The sequence below is a fragment of the Cuculus canorus genome, chromosome 2 (assembly GCF_017976375.1).
Source record: "Cuculus canorus isolate bCucCan1 chromosome 2, bCucCan1.pri, whole genome shotgun sequence".
In the NCBI taxonomy this organism is placed as follows: domain Eukaryota; kingdom Metazoa; phylum Chordata; class Aves; order Cuculiformes; family Cuculidae; genus Cuculus; species Cuculus canorus.
In genome coordinates this window covers 50,178,217-50,196,875 of record NC_071402.1, presented here as the reverse complement: position 1 = coordinate 50,196,875, position 18,659 = coordinate 50,178,217, and the positions used below count along the sequence as shown (strand labels likewise).

The window sequence follows — 18,659 nt, the reverse complement described above, 5'->3', positions numbered from 1 at the left end:
TTGTTTACATAGCTGAGCCACTGACAGAAAACCAGAGGCAAATCCCACCAGACAAGAAGGGAAGTTGAGCTTCTACTACTTTTGCTGCTGCATAAAATTGGTTAGCAAAGTATGGACCATGAACCCCTTGTAGCCTGTAGATGCTTTTGCAACGATAATTCAACAGGTAATTTCCATTGTGAATGTGCTACCGAAAAAAAGGCACAGTTTTGCTGTCAAGGACCCAGGTGAATATTCTGCTGCTTAGGTGAATATTCCTCAGCAATCGTTGGAGGCCTCCATTTAAAAATGTCTTTTTTTTTTTTTTTTTTCATTGGCCCATATTCTTTTTTAACAATATCTTGTCCTGTTATATTTATCTGAGCAGTTGTCACTCCCCAGCATGGCTGGGCAAGCCTGGTCCTCTGTCTGAAAAAAAAAAGACATTGGAGTTTGCTGTTTGGAGCTCTCTGCACAGGGACAGGGAAACCTGCAGTGCAGAGAGAAAGCCGGGAAGCAGACTCAGCACCACACTTTTGAGCAAAATATGCAACTTGATGGTGCAAAAATGTCATTGGCTGGAAGGCAGCCATTTACCTCTAAGAGTATTTAAAGTATGTTAACTACAGACCAAAAGAATACATTGTAAACACAACATAATAACTCTCTAATAGAGGAGAGAGGTTTTTTATTTACCTACCAGAGACATTTGATTATCAAGCAAAATCGCCTTGTGAAAAGAAAAGCACTTCATCACCTCGCAGCCTTAAGTATCAGCATACCACATATAACTTTAATGTGGTTGGTATCTGTTTAGAGGTCACTTAAAAGGTAACTATGTCAAAAAATACATAGATATAAAACATAAGTTTTAATGCCTTTTGTGTGAAATGCAAAAGTTGAGTATTGAATGCCTCTGCTCGTGAAAAATCATGTAGTATTTTTAGCAAGATTAAAGGGGTTAATCCTGGTCAAATTCTGCTTTGAATACTTGCACTCTGCCTACTTCAACTCTCCTGAAATTTCAGCTGTACATTGTGTTCTCCTTGGCTTTTGCCCTAACTTGTCAGCGTTACCTAGATAGGACCATATTTCAGTAGCATGTGGTCAATTGCAAGACTCTCCATCCCAGCTCACTCTGCCTTACACAGTTCTGCACCACTCCTTTTCCTTCTTCTGACACAATTACTGGGTCCTTGTGGACCATTTCACAGGGACCTGTGAGAAGTCTTTGAATAAAATGGGCTTAGCCAGATCAGATGTGTGCTGAGGGAAGACAATTTGCCTTTATTTTGTTCAGCATTAAGATGCCCAGGAAAGAAATGTGCTGTGTAAGTAGGAAGGCCTATTGCTATTAATATCAACGAGTAATAGTTATATCTAGTGCTTTCCCTTTCACTTAACATTTTTGGTGATAAAAGGATTCTAATTAAAAATATAAACAGGGCTTTCACTTCTTGTTTTATACTTATCTTCCACATGTGCTTGTAATAATCTGCCTTCTTGCCAACACCATCTTGTAAATGAGATCCATATCTCAAGGGTTTATCCTGGTTAAATAAACTGAATTCAATAAAACCCATCTTCAGATATTCCACATGTGAGAGTTATTACTACACTAACATGCTACTGTTCCTTCTGTTACCTAGTGTTACAGATGCATTAACTTCTCCCCTTTGCTTGAGTTATGCTCCACTGTATATCTAAGATAAGAAAATGGAGTGCCTGGAGTCTGTTCAGTGTTATCGTATAACAAACAGTGACTTTTTTATTGAAGGAGCTCCACGAGCGATGCAGGTTTTATTGAAACTAATTCAGAGGGAAAAAAAAATATTTAAAGAGAAATGTTGAACTAAAACCCAAGTAAGTTATGATGTTATTTGCCCCCTTCCTATTTCCTTTCCTCCTCTTTGCCCCCAGCTGGTAAGCCTTGTGATAGTGTCACGATGGTCTGCACAATATTTCTTTGCAGTCAGAACTCAAAGGTTACAGTGGAGTCTTATTTGCATCAGCATTTCTTGCGCCCTGAAATTCATTTATTTACCATTCTCCTTGCTTTGACTACCTCTGCGGTGCCTGCAAGCTGGATTGTGCTCAGCACAAACCTCAGAGCAATACAAACAATTGTATTTGAGCTCCACAGGATTTCTTTTTTTTTTTTCTTTTTCTGGATGACTTTTATCCATCTAGCTTGAACTTCCTGCCTTGTTACTGAAAAATGATCTGATCCACTGTGAGACACTGAGCCCTCAGTGTGTTTTCCTGACAGCATTTCTTTCTCAAAAAATACACCCAGGCCATCCACTTATCCAAGTAAAGCTAGACACCCATTAAAAAGTCTCTGCATTTCCTTCAGGATCTTTCCATTGCTGTCTGGAAAAGAGTAAGTGGACATCTGGATCTTCTTCCAAAATTAGGGTGCATACCCCTCTTAGACCAGAAGAAAAGCAGAAGGAAAAGATCAGTTACAACCACCTCCCAAGTTCCTGTAACCAAACCTCCCTTTGTCTCCATTTCTCTTTTTTTTTTTAGCCTCTTTTTCCTGTTGCCTTCCCAGCAAGGGATTTGCTGCATTGCATCACAACCATCAGATGGAAATCTTCATTTCGGTTTTCAGGGACACGGACAGACTAAAGGCCCAGCCCTGAGACAGATACACAGTTGTTTTGATTGGCAGCAAGAGCTTGATGTCCAGAATGACTCCAAATGATGAATTAGATATACAGAACCAAGGCGCTCTTGAGATGGCCAAAAGGCAACTCTTGGCCGATCAAAAAAATAATCAGAATGGTATTGCAAATAGCAAGGTTTCTTTTGCAACTTTTATAGCAAGTGGAGGCCTCTCAGGGAAGATTTCCAGGAGCAGAGCCAAATTCAGAAATAAAAGCCAACTAAAAGAAGATTTACACCTCCCTCGAGAAGATAGCCAATAAGATTTCAAGGTGGATTTTGAGACTTTGGCAGCTGAACTACATTTCTCAGATTTTTCTCTTTGATTTTAATGGGGTGAACTAATGCTTTTGTTTACTTAAATTAATAATAATAATAACAGAAACAAATGTCAAAGAAGCATCTTTTCTGAACATCAAGGCTTTATTTCAGGGTTTCATCTCCAATTACCATCTCCTATTGGGTTTGGTTTGCAAAAGCACATCCTGGTGATGGGGTCAGATGTGCTAGCCACTGTTTAAACCATATAGTATAAAGTCTTTGTCCCAGAGAGTTTGTGATGGCTTGTTTTGGTAGGGAAATAAATATCAAAAAATATAAAACTAGAACTAGTGCAACATTGAAGTTCATTGTGCTTGTATAAATCATACCTGAGACCCAGATGGGAAAATTGTGTAGAAAAACAACTGTTTTTCTAAAGCTTTCCTGCTTTTCTAAAGCTTTCCTGCTTTAGTTCCCTTAGAATTTTTCTCCCTTTGAGCTACTTCTTGACTTTTTCTCCAGGAGTACTATCTCCTCTTTGTCCTTTCTGCATCTTCATCTGCCTCTTCTTTGCTTGTTGGCTGGGGGTGCTCCAACTACACATCATTTAATTCACTGGTCACAGAAGGAAGTGGAAGACTCAGTGAATGAGTGAATAAGTCTGTCAAGCAGGTAATCACCGTTTTTTCCCTCAAAGGATTCCTCCTTATCTTTAAGTAAATACTAAATCCGATGTGAGGAAGAAAAGGTTTCACACATCTGAAGCAAAAATAAGATCTGACAGTGCCTTTGTGCTTGAGACTTTATCTATTAAACAAGAAAATACCTCAGGACTCTTTTTCTTTTTTTTCCATTTGTAACCCTGAAAAATAAATAAGAAATGATCAGAAAATGTTAAATAGTGGTTGTGTAAACAGTAAAGCCTTCCTACACATAGGCCTTAATACGTTTTTAAAAGAGGTTCAGTTGGCAATTTGTGAGTAATACTGCTTTGAAGCATTGTATCAAGATATATCTTTCTGGCAAAACTTGTAAGTTTTTAAGTGGAAATCTCATGCTGGGAATTTTCTTCTAGGCTCAACAGCCTGTTGTTAGAGGAGGAGTTGAGAGCTGGGAGGTATCTCCACGGAACCCCACTGCTATCCTCTGTGATGATACTCCAGGTTTCAAGTTAACAGAGTTTCAAACCTATTGCTAGGGGTAAGAAAGAAAATGATCTACAGACAGTGTACTAAAAAACATCCTCTGTTGTTTGAAGACAGTACTTGCTAGACTGGTTGGATGCTAGGTTTCAAGCTGAGAGGGGCATTGATCAGTCTGTCTGTTCCTCTTTGCCCTGTTACCTAGAACTGTGTTGACTCCTGCCCTAGCTCTTCCTTGGTAGTTTCCTTTCCAAGCTGAAAAGCCTTGCTCACACACTCACTGCGTAGTTGGGAAGCTCTTCTATCCCTTTGGTCACCTTCATTGCCCTTCTCGGGACCTGCTCTTTTTCCACTTCAGAGATGGAAGGAGGATGCACACCTGCCCCTTACACCAGGCTCAAGGAAACGACGGGTCTATTTAGTGGTGGCACCATGATAGTCATTGTTTCATTTTGTATGCTTTTCTTAGTACTCCCTAACATCTGATTCATTATTTTGTTTGCTACTGAGCACAGAACTGACTTTTTCACACAACTATTATGGCCTGAAGATGTTGTTCACAAGTGATAGCAACCTGGTCTTTAGCATTTTACATTTGATTTCCAGATATTTTTCTGCCAAGTGCATCCCATTATGCTTATTTATACAGAATTTCAACTGGCATTTTACCACCCAGTCACTCAGTGCTGCAAAACTCTCTGCAATTGTTCACAGACAACCATCATCTTACTATCTTGGATTATCTAATAACATCCCCAATGTTCTCTCCCTATTAATCCCCTTCCAGAGCCCACATGATCTTTTTGATCAAAAGTTTTACAACAGACCTTCTGTAATTCCATTGATGACAATCCACCATGAAAATAGAACATATTTTCTACTCTCTGCTTCCCATCTTCTAAACAATTTTTTATACAAGGACCTTCTGTCCCACAGTCTTTCAGTTTCTCTAGGACTAGCTGTTGTGGTCCTGCTGAAAGACTTTTAAGAATTCGTTAGATTGAATCAATGGAATATCGCTATTTATTGGCTACTCCTCCAGAGAAATAAGATTTAATAAATAAAATTCTAGTAGAATTTTAATGTTAGACCTTGCTTTACAAATATCATGTTGACTTTTCCACAGTACTGCGTATACATGTTTTTTAGTTATGTTCTTCATTATTATTTCTACTGCTTTGCCCAAGCATAGGTGTCGGGATCGTTGGCCTGTAGCTCCCCCCAAAATTCCCTTAAACGAAAGTCTCTTTTGATTAACGCAGTAAAAAAATGGTGTTAGTTTGCCAACTACCAGTCTTTGGTTACTGCCCTAGTTCTAGGTGTGAGTTTAAACATCACAGCTCAGTTATTTCCTCCTTGGATTCCTCTACAGCCATTAGGTAAATACTATCTGGTTTTGATGACTTGGCATTGTTCATTGTGCATATGGAGCCCATAACCTCTTCCACCAGCACTTCACTTAGAGACAGGTCCTCTGATGAGTCCCTCATAAATTAAGATCCCAGTGTGGGAACCTCTCCAGATGTTTCCACACCCTCTTTTTCAGATGAAGTCCTGCATTCCTGATCTTAAACAATAATATATTATACTTAAGCAGCACTTTCAGCAACAAAAGATCCTGAATTTTGTTTAACAATTTGCACAAAATAAATTCCACTGTGAATGAAAAGCAAGAAAGTATGTGAAAAATAATTTCCAAAGTCATCTACCTACCAAAAGGTGTTGCCACAGCGAACCTAGATAGGAAAAGAAAATCTGTGTGTATAGTGATTTTATCTGTTATATATGTTATGGAACAAATACTGTCATGCGTGTACTGCATGCAGATGGTGGGATCAGTCAGCCTAGTGCACAAGGTTTTCAAAGCTGACAAAACCATTGTGATTTAAAACTAGTTTAAGTTTTACTCACATACATTTATTTGCTCAAGTTACACCCCTCCACGGATTAGGACTGTGACAACAACTAAGCTGATACTCTTCCATCAAAATGTCAAGAAAACCCCTCCCTCAAAAGTAAAAAGAAAAAAAAAAGAAGGGGCTGTCAGCTTTCTCAAATTAGTGTAGAAATATCTGGTTTGGAGCAGCAAAGAAGGCAGTTAAGCGTCGGACAGCTCATGGTCACTTACACAGAAGTTTCTGAAATATTCATGATAAGACAGGATGCAAAGAGTGTGAACCATGAGAGATCTAACAGAGTTTCTGAGCACAAAGCTCTTGAAATGTTCTTCATTGCTAAAATATGTGAAATCACAGAAGCTCACGAGATGGCTGCTAAGGAAGCAACAAATTTGTACCAAAATTCTTCCTGTGTGACCTGCTGTAGGTGAACTTGCTTTAGCAAGAGTGTTGGACTAGATGATCTCCAGAGGTCTCTTCCAACCTCCACCATTCTGTGATTCTGTGAATTGATTGCGAACACTTTATTTTCATTGAGGAATATTTTGTGCTGAAACATTCATGAGTATTTGTATACATAGTGTAAGACTTCTGCAGAAAGGAATGGTGAAAATTAGATGATGTCCTTACCCAAGATTTACTCAGAGCTAAAATCATATATCTTGGTAGGACAAAATCTTCTGTGTGTTGCCAACACCAAATGCTGCCAATCATGCTGTTTATTTCAAGTAATGTAAAAATTAAAGCTTTGATAAAAAGAAGTGATTTTACTTTGTGGCCAGTAACACCTCTACCATTGTAATATCAAAATGTTTCAAATAGCTGTTGCTCACTAAACAGATAAGAGGGCAATAATCTGTAATCTGCTGGACTGTTTTCAATGCGGCACTGAGAGTGCATTAAAATATTCCATACAAGCAAAAAACATGCTATTATCACACGTCCTTGGCTCTATATCACTGTTTGTTCTGATAATGCTTACAATAACACTGTGAGATACCTCTCTGACTATAAAGTAATGAAAATTGAAAATTATTATTGACTTCCAGAGAACTGGTGAGCTTACGCACTGCATAGTACAGTAATGTATCGTTCAGATAAGTTTGCATTTGGTCTGGAAAATTGTGAAACACAGTGTTTCAACACTTTTCCTCTCCTGCCAAAGGAGCTTCAGAATCACAGAAGACAGTTTATTTTGAATGTATGGAAAAGATGAGGAACATCCTCTCAGAGATATCCATGTCTATAACCTCTAGCTGAAAGGATCTTAATACATTTTCCAGCTATTAGATGTTACTTTTGCATATTAGAAGAGCATTTCCCACTTACACTTTTTTATGTCTGGAGGAAACAGAGAAATATTTAAGTAACTGATACTTCTTCCATGTGTCCTGCAAATTTAATGGGTTTTTGACAGGGTTAAAACTGGAACAATCCGATTTCGACATGCTAAAATTTACAGCATAAAACTAAAGGGTAGGTAACAACAATCAATGGCAAATTACTTGTTAGTAAATGTAAATTATCTGGTATCATAGCAAAGAAGATAAAACAGGAAAGAATTTCATTCACGTTAATGCTGTAGCTCTAAAATGCCTGACTTTACAATTCACCTTCATAAAATTGCTCGAACTTGACTTAGACTTGATTCTTGGAAACAGCACTGATTTTTCAGGAAACTGCAGGCATTGATAAGGGGGTAACACTTGACAAGAGGCTGGGTATATACAATTTTTATGAGAAATACTTCATATTGAGACATTCGCAAGTATGTGTGCACATGCTATAAGAGCTGAGCACAAAGAAATGGTGCAATGTTCTGTTTTACTTACTACTACTCTCAGTTTCTTAAAACTTACACAATTTATTATGACCATATCCATCTCAAATTCAGCAGTGATGGGATTTATTTTTCCTTGTTGATAGACTAGAAGAGACTGCTGTTAAAAGCCCATTGAATGTGTGCTTTTAGCCTGAACGTCAGGTTAAAGCTATGGTTGTATACATAAAGAATTTTAAAAATTGATTTAGTTTTTAACTAATAACTAAAGTACATTGAAATATTTTAAAATATATAACAGCATTTTAAATAACATATTGCAACTTTACCATAATCATGTTGACTCATTGGTGTGGTGAACTACCCTGGTGCTATTTGCCTCAGCTACAAATAAGGGTAGAACTGCCTGGAGTTTTGTGAGGATTGTAAAAACCAACCTGCAAAGGTGAATAAAGGCACATTTTCTACCCAGAGGTCAATGAGGCTGAAACTTGACTACTAGCAATACTGAAATTAGGTGTCATAAAACTTGGCTGGGAACATTTGTGTGACTTGGTGCCAGAAATATACCTACCACCAAGGTGCTCTGCAAAGTCTCACCAGGACTCTGCCCAATCAGCAATGGTACCAATGTCTTCCCAGTGAAACATCCTGGTTAGACAGATCACGTATTAGGAGAGCATGTGGCCACAAAGCACTCAGTGAAACTTTGTGCTCTATTTTGCCCAGTCTGAGTATCCGTAAGATCTGGTCCTTGGCAGAATGTTGCCATGATATTTCATAGAATCATAGAATCATTAGGTTAGAAAAGACCTTTGAGATCATCAAGCCCAACTATACCTGTCCACTACTAAATCATATCCCTAAGCACTTCATCTACCCATCTTTTAAATACCTCCAGGAATGGTGACTCAACCACCTCCCTAGGCAGCCTGTTTCAGTGCTTGATAACCCTTTTGGTGAAGAAATTTTTCGTAAGGTCCGATCTGAACTTCCTCTGGTGCAGCTTGAGGTCATTCTCTCTCATCCTATCACCTATCACCTGGGAGAAGAGACCAACACCCACCTCTCCACAACATTTCAGGTAGTTGTATACAGTAATGAGGTCTCCTGTCAGCCTCCTCTTCCCTAGGCTAAAATTTCAGTTTCCTTTTGCCCACAAATAGCTACAGGTTCTTGCAGTGCTGTGAAAATAATATGCATTTTAACTTGCCAAGGACAAATCAAGTGTTTTAATTTTACACTCTAATTTAAGACAAGAAAATAAACATGAGCTGCTGAGGAATACAGTAAACTTGCTCTCAAACTGGAGAGATGGAGTGAAGAAGGGGCAATAGAGTGTGAAAGACTTCCATTCAGTGCAAATTGGGTAGAAAAGCAAATTACACCGCATATGAAATAATATTGGAAATAATATTGGAAGTATCTGGGTATTGCTGTACAAACCAGCAATACCTTTTTACATGCAAAATTGTATTTTCTATTCCTAATGCCAAAAGCTTATAGATGCCAACTATGAAAACACAATAATATTGATTTAAGCAAAAGAAGAAAATCTCCCTGCCTTTCTTTCCATCTTCAGCTTCCCGTAGTGACTGCTAATATTAAGCCTGGTGCTGAGGAGAAATCTGTTTGACAATGCTATGGCAGTGGTAGGTTTTTAGGAGGAGCTGCAGATTTATATGCTCTGACACAGACTGTGATGCAAGAGCTTTGGCTGCTTTGCAACATATCAGAATGACATTTATTGCATTGGCAACATTTTCTCTCTTTCTTTGGCAGTTCACAAGCACTTCAGAACTCTCCAAGAGAAACAACGTTTTTGTTTCGATCTTGCTTGTTCTCAATATCTCAATATTTCAAGGACACAGGCAGTCATTTGGGGAGCTCTTCAGCAACAATATCGTTAACACACACGTCTTTGACCCATAGGGCCACAGACAGCAGCAGCAACTGCATCACATCTGCAAGCCAGATCTGAGGAAGTGGGATATTTAGAATGGATTGGGTTGGGGAGGGGGAATCTTCAGAGACCATCTAGCCCAACCCCTCTGCCATGGATAAGGGCAACTTTCAGTAGACCAGGTTGCTCAAAGTCCCATCTGAGCTGACTTTGAACACAATGACGGGACATCCACAACTTCTCCTGGCAATCTGTTCCAGTGTTTCACCATCTTCATTATAAAAAGTTTCTCCCATATAACCAATCTAAACCTACTCTCTTTGAGTTTCAAAATGTTGTCCCTTGTCCTGTCACTACAGGCCCAAATAAAAACTGTTTCTCTTTCTTATAAGCCCTGTTTAACTAGTGAAATGCTGCATAAGGTCTCCCTGGAGCCTTCTCTCTCCAGGCTGAACAATCCTAACTTTATCAGCCTTTCCTCACTGGAGAGGTGTTCCATTCCTCTGATCATTTTTGTGGCCCTCCTGTAGACCTGCTCCAACAGGTCCACATCTTTCCTGTGAGGAGAGCTCCAGAACTCAGTACTCCCAATGGAGTCTCTCCAGAGCATTGCAGATAGGCAGAATCACCTCCCTCAACCCACTGGTCAACTCCTTTTGATGCAGTCCAGGATATGGTTGGCACACATTGCCAGCTTATGTCCAGTTTTTCATCCACCGGTACACCCAAGTCCTTCTCTGCAGGGCTGCTCACAAATATTTCTTTTAATCAATCAATCAATCAATCAATCAACCAATTTTCTAATCAATGGATACTTGCTGCTACCTAAATTTGTGTTTCTCAGGACATCAGCAGAGCAGGACAATCAGCCCCACAAACTTCCGTCCCATCACTTTTGAGATATACTGATGGGTTCTCAGAGCTACATCTGGTGTCTTGACATCTAATGCAGATAACATCTCATTGAACAATAAACCTATTTCACTGTTAGCAGAGGCCAAAAACAATGGATGGTTTGGACTGGATTGTTTCAGGACTGCTGTGCCCATCAAACTGAGATGACATCCAGAGCTTCTATTTTCTTATGTATTTCAGGAACATGATGGCATGATCAAAAGGCTGAGATTTTGAGAAGAAATGAGAGGAAGGGATGATCTGCTGACTAATAAATTCTGGAGGCAGTTAAAAATGTGAGGACGTAAATTCCTCTGGAAGTGCCTTTTCATGACACTGCATTACTGTCTGATACTTTCTGTAGGTCTCTGTAGTTGAAATGCTGCTCAGGAAGCAGGAACAATCTTTAATAGCATCCTTCGAACATTCCTGTCATATAGGGTCTTTCAAAAACTGAAGCATGAACCCTTAGGCTTTGTTTTCTTGTAGTAACAATTCTGAGAAAAGAAACACTTTTATTCATTGGGGCTGGTTTTGATCATATTCTTGTGTCAAATTTCATTAGTTCTGATTCCAAGGGAAGATGCATAACACAGTAAGTTTTTACAACTGGAGCGGATTGGCTTGCAATTTGGGAAAAACATGCTCTAACGTATTTTCTCTAACCACACAAGAAAGGGCAGAAGTGGAAAGGAGTTCATTGGCTGACCTGTATTTCAGATTTTCCTTGTATTTGTCAGCAGTCTCCAGAAAAAATAATGCATCTAAAGGAAGCAGAAGAGTCTCATTACAGAAAGAAGTAATTGCAGGGCTACTTGCTTTTGCTGTTAGGTATATACATACCTAGCAACTGGAGAGAGTGGTTTTCTCTCCCACTACAAAGTGACAGAGCAGAAGTTGTTTACAGAATGCCCTACACACCCATTGTCCCTAACACTAACCCTAGTTTTGACACTGCATTCATCTGTGAATTCATCTCCCACTACCATTGCTGCTGTACATAATTCTCTGTGTGCTTTACGGCCTAAGAGTCTCACAGAAGCTCACTGGTATAAGTCACACTGAAAAAAACCCATAAGAGGTTATCACAGACCATATAGCACAGGGAGACCCTATTTCCAAATGAACTTTATCCTCCCTGTTTAAAAATCTTAACAGAGTAGTTAAAGATGAGAAGGTATGTCTAACGTAACCAAGTGAAGCCATAGAAGATAAGTATGGCTGGTTGCATTTTCTGCTCAGCGAGTTTCTCAGGGCCAGACTGGTTTTGCCTGAGAAAATACCGTCATGATCTCCAATTTAAACCTCATACAAAAGGCAGCACCAGAGCACCATAGTCCCTCTTAACGATGTGCCAGACCGCTTATTTGTTCAGCACTGACTCAGAAGAAATAAAAATCACCACCTGAGCAATCAACTCCACATCCTCGAGGATGGAAGTGTATAAATCCTTTGAGGTTTACCAGAGGCCTCTTTTCTCACTTTTCAAATGTGAGGAGAAGGTGTCCCTACCTGAGGAATGATGTGTCTGACTCCAGGGACGGGTGGCCTGCAGGCAGGATGATGAAGAAGACCAGGAGCCCGAGGACTCAAGACCTTTCCTGCAGCAACATCCACATGGTATGACAGGCTCTTTGGTGCACCGAGCGAGGGCATCATACCTGATTGCCTCAGTGGGAGCCCACGGATGGTCAGGAGAGACAGGCAGAGTGGCCGAAACCTCCTAGCCTATGTGTGAGACCACAGATGATCAAAGGAGAACACAAGGTTTCTTTACGCTTTAGTAAGTCCTAATTTATCAGAGCTGAAGACAAATGACATGCTCCAAATTTGGGATATTTTGGAAGAGGTGACACCCACCATGACCCAAGGGGAAAGGAAATCTAAGAACAGACAATTTGCTACAGTGATGTCATAGGTGTTGGCATGCTCTTCTCAGGCAGATGGCCTTCCTTATCCTTCCTCCCCACTTCCTGTCTCTTTGGTCATCTCATCACTACTATGATACCCAGTGACCAGAAAACAACAAAGACCTTTCCATCCACCTCAAAAAATAAATGTCTTTATTGTTTTAGATAAAAAAGGCAGGTGCCAGTGTCACATTTATATCAAACCACTCCTCCCACTAAAGGAAAGTGTGGTAAATGAGAGTTTCATACTTGAACACATGTTCATTTTTATCTTTCTGAATGCAGTGGGGTTTTCTTAGGTTTATATGGAAAGTTTCTATTCTAATGGAAAAAAGTTGAATAATTAAAGAAACATGGTCTGAACACTTTCTAGCCTGGATCAGCAGTAAGAACTGAAGACCTTACACGAATGAAAACAAGCTCAGTTTTGTAGAGAAGAGGAGAAAACTTAAAAATATCTCTCAAAAAAAAGCCTAAGCTACACATTCAACAAAGACCACTTGTTATATGGTCCATAAATTGTTTCTGGAAGATCTTTTATCTCTCACGGGTCTCTACAGTTTCTGCAGTCAGAATCAAGTGTTATTTTAAGAAATAACTATGAAGCAATAGTAAAACTGATGTGGTTCCCTCTTTAGTACACTGATACAGTTTATTAAATTCTCAAAATGTAGGATGAATTTATTTTCCCATGGACCTCTTAGATGGTACTATAATGATTATTATATTTTTTATTATCTTTATTATAGCTAGTTGTAGAAGACTACTTCCTAAGATGGAAACCACCTCCCACTACCACTGCTGCTGTACATAATTCTCTGTGTGCTTTACAGAAGAGAAGACAAACCAGTTATAGGAGAAACACTAAAGTAATGCAAAGGAAGCAGAATACCCAAGAAGTGTTGCAGTTTGGTATTGTCTGTACATTTTCCCATAGTTTCTCCTACTGCAGAGCCTACCCTCGCTGACGACCAGAGACATTATTCAGGAGCGTTAGAGATGGCGAGGACATGAGCACTTCCTTCTCTCTTGAGGATGCTGCTCTGACAGCTCTCCTTTCCGTTTCAGTCTCACTGCCACCAGCATTTCCATGAGAAAACACATCTCTTTTTAACTATTGCATTTCTGGTATTTAATTATTTTGAAGACCAAGATCTGAACTGGACAAGTACCTGTGTGCCTAGCTACTTGGCAAACAACAGGAATTTCGACATTGTCACAGCAACAAAGCCAGTGATAATTCTCTAAACAACCAGTTGACTATGATGTGAACAGCACTGTATCATAGATGCACAACAAGATGTACAACAGTCTATGTACTAAAAAGGCATGCTGGTTATTCTAAGAGAAATTAATCTATTCAGGTTTACTGTTTTGAGAATGTTTCATCCATCCTCTGGTCTGTAGATGACTTCTCTGTGAATCTGTTCCCAAATTAGACTTACTAAATTGAAAATCGAGTTCTTTCCATGCCTACACTCTGTGGATTCTTTTATTTTCCTTAATCCCTTTGGCTGTTACGTTGGAGTCTGAAACATCATCTCCCAACTGTCTCACTGAGACTAACTGAATTTATTATATAATCTCATCTCCCGTTCCAAAAAATTCCAGATCAATCTCAAAGAACAGTCCTCTGAACTTGGCAGACACTCGTGTGGGAAAGTCTTTAAACAAAAACAAATTTGTTTATATACTGGGAGAAGGAGCTCCAAGAGAAGATAACATGTGTTGTGAGCCAACACTGCCCTCAGCAGCAGAGCTTGGGCGGCTCTCCCAGTGCCAGCACTGCTGTAGAGCTGGAGCCCCTCCACCAGCTGCCCCAACTAGAGCCATCCCCTCAGCTTCTGCTGGGCAGCAGTGACTGGAGGGGGTTCCTGCTTCAGGGCAAGATGAAGCCTGAGCTCAAAATGGGGAGCCAAGAATGCCTGGATGGTGAAATGGTTTCACACAAAGCAATTTCAAATTTGTAGACTTTGTGGATATTTATTTGGGCCATATTTTTTTTAAAAAAAAAATTATTTAAGTGTATAGCACAATTGGCTTCCCATGAGAGTTAACCACAAACCTTGGGAATTTTTTTACTTGCAACGTAATCCCAGCTTTTAAAGGCTACAAAGTCAAATTTTCTGGGTGGAAAAAAGGCCTACACCTACTCAGTGTGTCAGCAGAAGACTGATCCCCCAGTCAATTCCCACATAGCTGGTGTTTAAGGACTTTCAAAGTATTCTGTATGACCCACTACACCAAACTAGTTATTCCTAGGGATTTAGATTACAGGTATTTTCCCAAATGTGTCTATTGTAACCTTTTTTTGAGAGATTAAAGAAGTATGCTCTTGCTTTAAGAGCAGAGTGAGCAAGCTTTGTTTCAGAAACTGAGCTGAAGCTGTGGGGGAAGCCAGCAACATCCATGAAGGGCATGGGTGATCTATTAGTACATCAGTGAGATGGCTGAGGAACAATGACCATGTCCTGTCCTAGCAGGTGAACCTTTCATGCTGAAACCATAATCTCTGGATACTCAGTGCTGAGTCGTAGCGCAGACCACCAATCCATGAACCATGTACATACCCAGTCAGAGAGGTAAAACGTAGGGCTACCCGAGGTGGTTTTGCTTACTTGGACCCTGGGAGCAGCGTAAATAAGCAGTGCTAGGCATATAAGGACTACTCTTGCTTCTTGCATGCAGGTGTCAAAATGCACTGCAGGTTCATGGATATGTCGCTATCTCAGGCATACGCATGCCACAACAGTCACTGTTATGTTTGCATGGTGAAGAGATCTTTTGTCTGACAGGTTGTTTCCAAGCTGACCAGCAACAGTGGAGGCATTATTCCCGGGTGATGTAAGCGTGAGAGCTAAGTGTAAGTAAGAATTCGAAGAGTCAAATCCAAAACAGTCAAAACAGTCAAAAATTTCTCTCAGGGGACCACAGCTGAACATTTTCCCAAAAGCCACATCTTCTTTGATTAGATTTGGCTCTGATCCTGGCTGGTCTTTAGTTGTGAGAGAAGCTGATCTCCTTTAAGTGTTGTACCATCTTGAAGCAAAGTTTGCCTGGTGAAAGACCTGCGTGTGGCTGTCCCTCAAAGACTGTTTCTTGATGAGTCCATGTATATTTTGGTGAGAAAACATGGAACCTTAATACGAGCAAAATACAAGTGCCCCCCAAGTTTAGCTATCCATTAGCACAGAGGTCCCAGAGTTATGAAAGGAATGACATTACTGGCAAAAGCAGTTGGCAAAATATAAATCTAATGGAGAAATAAGGGAAGCAATGAGAAGATTTGAAAAAAAGGGGAAGCTCCATTACCATCTCTTTGCTTGGAATGAGTGTCCAAGAAACTCTGTTTTATCTGTTGTCCAGACAACCATAACTAAGTTAAGATGCTCTGAATATGACACTCAGGAATGACACAGGCAAATTGCCTTGACAGAGGCTTTCAAAATATCAAGGAGTTTTCCAAGCTTCTCATCATCACTAGTCACACAGATACTCTCCAGATTGCCCCTGCATGAATGCTCCAGACCCATAATCTCACAAGAATCCAAAACATAGATGTGCTGGTCTCCATTGAACAGCATTACCTGAAGATGGTACCTCTACAAGGAAGGAGATAGCTTAATTAACGAAAGAGTAAAACTAATGCATGAGACTGATGCAGAAAAAAGACCCAGTGCCATCTTGTGTAGTCAACTGACCAACGTGCAGAACTTGCACCTTCACGTGGTAACTAAGGGAGCAGATGAAAATTACAGTATACCTAGAAGTCAGTACTCAGGCTATGCTTTTTATGGGAAGCTGTGCCAGGAGATGTGCTAGGATGGAGCCCTTACCTAAACGTTCTGCCTTCCACCACAAAGCATGTTTGGTTTGTGCTCCAGGCAGAATAAAATGAAGCCTAATTTCCTGCTAAATACTGGTGCTTACCTTCTCTTGGGTGCTCTTTGGTTCTGATCCATGGGTTTCAGTGCAGTCGCGCTCTTGTCACATGTAATGGCTATGGGACCAGCATGGCTGGGACCATGTGCAGTGCCAAGATTGAAGAGAAAAAAAGTTCCTTCCCTGCAGAGTGGGGGGAAACCCAGCAAAGGGATTACAAGGGTGTGAGTCACCATGCGCCTTCTGCATGACTCTGGGGACAGGGCGGCCTCTTGTTCCGGGGCTGGGGCAAAGTCACAGTTTCGCCTGTTATTATTGTTAGTCACAGCCCCAGCTATACAAAGTCCAGTAGAAACCGCACTTGCAAATGCCTCAACCTGAAATGTAAAATAAACACTGGGAAAACAGCTGCTACTTACTTGCTCTAAATATACCCTGAGGCCAGATCTGCTTCCACTGAAGTCAAGTCCAGTTTTGCAATCAGAAGCAGGGGAAGCAAGATCCAACCTTTTATTTGGAAAGACGTTAATAATCAAATTGCAGTTTTAATTTGTCACCAAAGCAGGGGTATGATAAGACATTTTGGTTTCTGCTATAGGTAGCTTTGAGGACTGAGAGGGGTTGTTGTAGGTGCTGAAGACTTTGTGACATCCTGGGACAGTGAGAAAGGAACTCTGTAACTCTGGCATATGTCGTTGCTACAGGGAGGAGAAGAAATCCCTCTGGTCCCCTTCCGAACACTGAGAAGGAGCATAGCTGGGCCTGAGAAGCTGCAAGATCAGTGGACATAGAAAAACAGGTATACTGGAATCTATGGACCAGCTCGGTATCAGTGATCTTATCAATATTTTCAGTGACTCATCTACGGCTTTTTTCCCCTCTGAGGTTTTTACGACATAGTCACTTCCTTCATTTCCGTATAAAGGTGGAGAATTCAAGCAGAAAAGGTGGAAAACTGCTAAGTTAAGGCAGCTGGATAAACATGAATGTTTTTAGCTTTAGCAAGCTTCTGTGTCAAATTCTCCCATACTTCCCCAATGTCATAGACTTTGTGATGGTATTTGCTGGATTATACTGGCAGAATGGTTGACACTTGCACTAGATGGTCATTTCCAGAAAACTATGTCTGTGTGACAAGTGCCCCTCAAATGTGCCATGTCATCCTCTGTGTCTCTAGAATAGTTCTAATTGCTGTGATGTCATAGGCAAAGCAACACTAGCATTTTGGGCTGTGACTGAACCTCACCTGGGGAGCAGGACCATTCTTTTGCATAGAGGAAGAGAAAAGAGGGAGAAATGGACTGCTACATTTCCAGGTTCAACTCAATAGATGCTTGGAACAAACTCTAGAAGGCATCCAGAGTTGGAAGTGCAAGAGTCACTCCCAAGAACACAGTTTGGAAACAGCTCGTGTGTCTTTTAGCACATTGCATACATTGAAAGTGAAAACTGATCAGCTTTCTGACTGACTCCAGATAGAGTCAACTTAAGTTTAACCAGACTTATTAGCTCTAATTCAGTCCTGCATTTGCCAGATATAACCTGCCATGTGCACAGTCTCTTAGGTATTTCTGCACTCTGCTCCAAGAGGGTGTATTAGCTAATGTGCAACCCAAGGTATGTTTGCAACATTGCAACCACAAGGATAAATTTTGCTGGAGCTGGAGCATATTTAGGTGTTGCCACACAGAGTTCGCTAAAGCTTTGGACTCAGTCCTGGAACACTGTGCTTGAGCACATAAGTACAGATGGACCCCTCCTGCACAGTGCCAGCAAAGTGTCGGGGCCTCTGCAGCACAGTTAATCCACAACCTGGATAAACAGCTCATAGATAATTCAGAACTCATTGTACACCCATCTAGCACCTCTCTTTTATGGGAGGATAAACACTTCTCCATAAAAGTACCGGTAAACATGAATTCTATCATTGCAAACAGTCACACTTTATATACATTCTCTTGGGTTTTGTTTTTCAATTGTAACATGATTCATGCCTTTTACTGCATGTACAGTACAAACTCGAAACACTATAGAAGAAGCATTTAACCAGAAGAACTGAGTTTGTAGTGCTGCACTAGTGACATCCAGACAAGTAAGCAGCACAAATCACAACTCTTCAAAATCTAATCAGGGGAGAACAACTCCAGTTAATCGAAGGCTTAATTTTCTGCCTTCAGGCACTGTCCTCCTGATCTCGCATGCCATTTATCTGTTAAATATTCCTGCTGGGACCTGGAGAGTTTTATGTGATGATTTACAGTTCTGTGACTATCCACTGAGAAAAATACCGTATATAAAAATATAAAATTAACAGCCTTTGTCCATCCAATAGCTTCAAAC

General features: G+C 40.3%; 1 long non-coding RNA gene across 1 annotated transcript; it reads right to left on the bottom strand.

Annotated features, from left to right (window-relative positions):
• Positions 1–3,074: 3,074 nt before the first annotated feature.
• Positions 3,075–16,658, bottom strand: LOC128851440 (uncharacterized). The gene is made up of 3 exons (XR_008448826.1): positions 16,368–16,658; positions 11,237–11,291; positions 3,075–3,772 (listed from the first exon to the last, which is right to left on the bottom strand). It is a non-coding gene; the product is annotated as an uncharacterized LOC128851440 (long non-coding RNA).
• Positions 16,659–18,659: the final 2,001 nt, after the last annotated feature.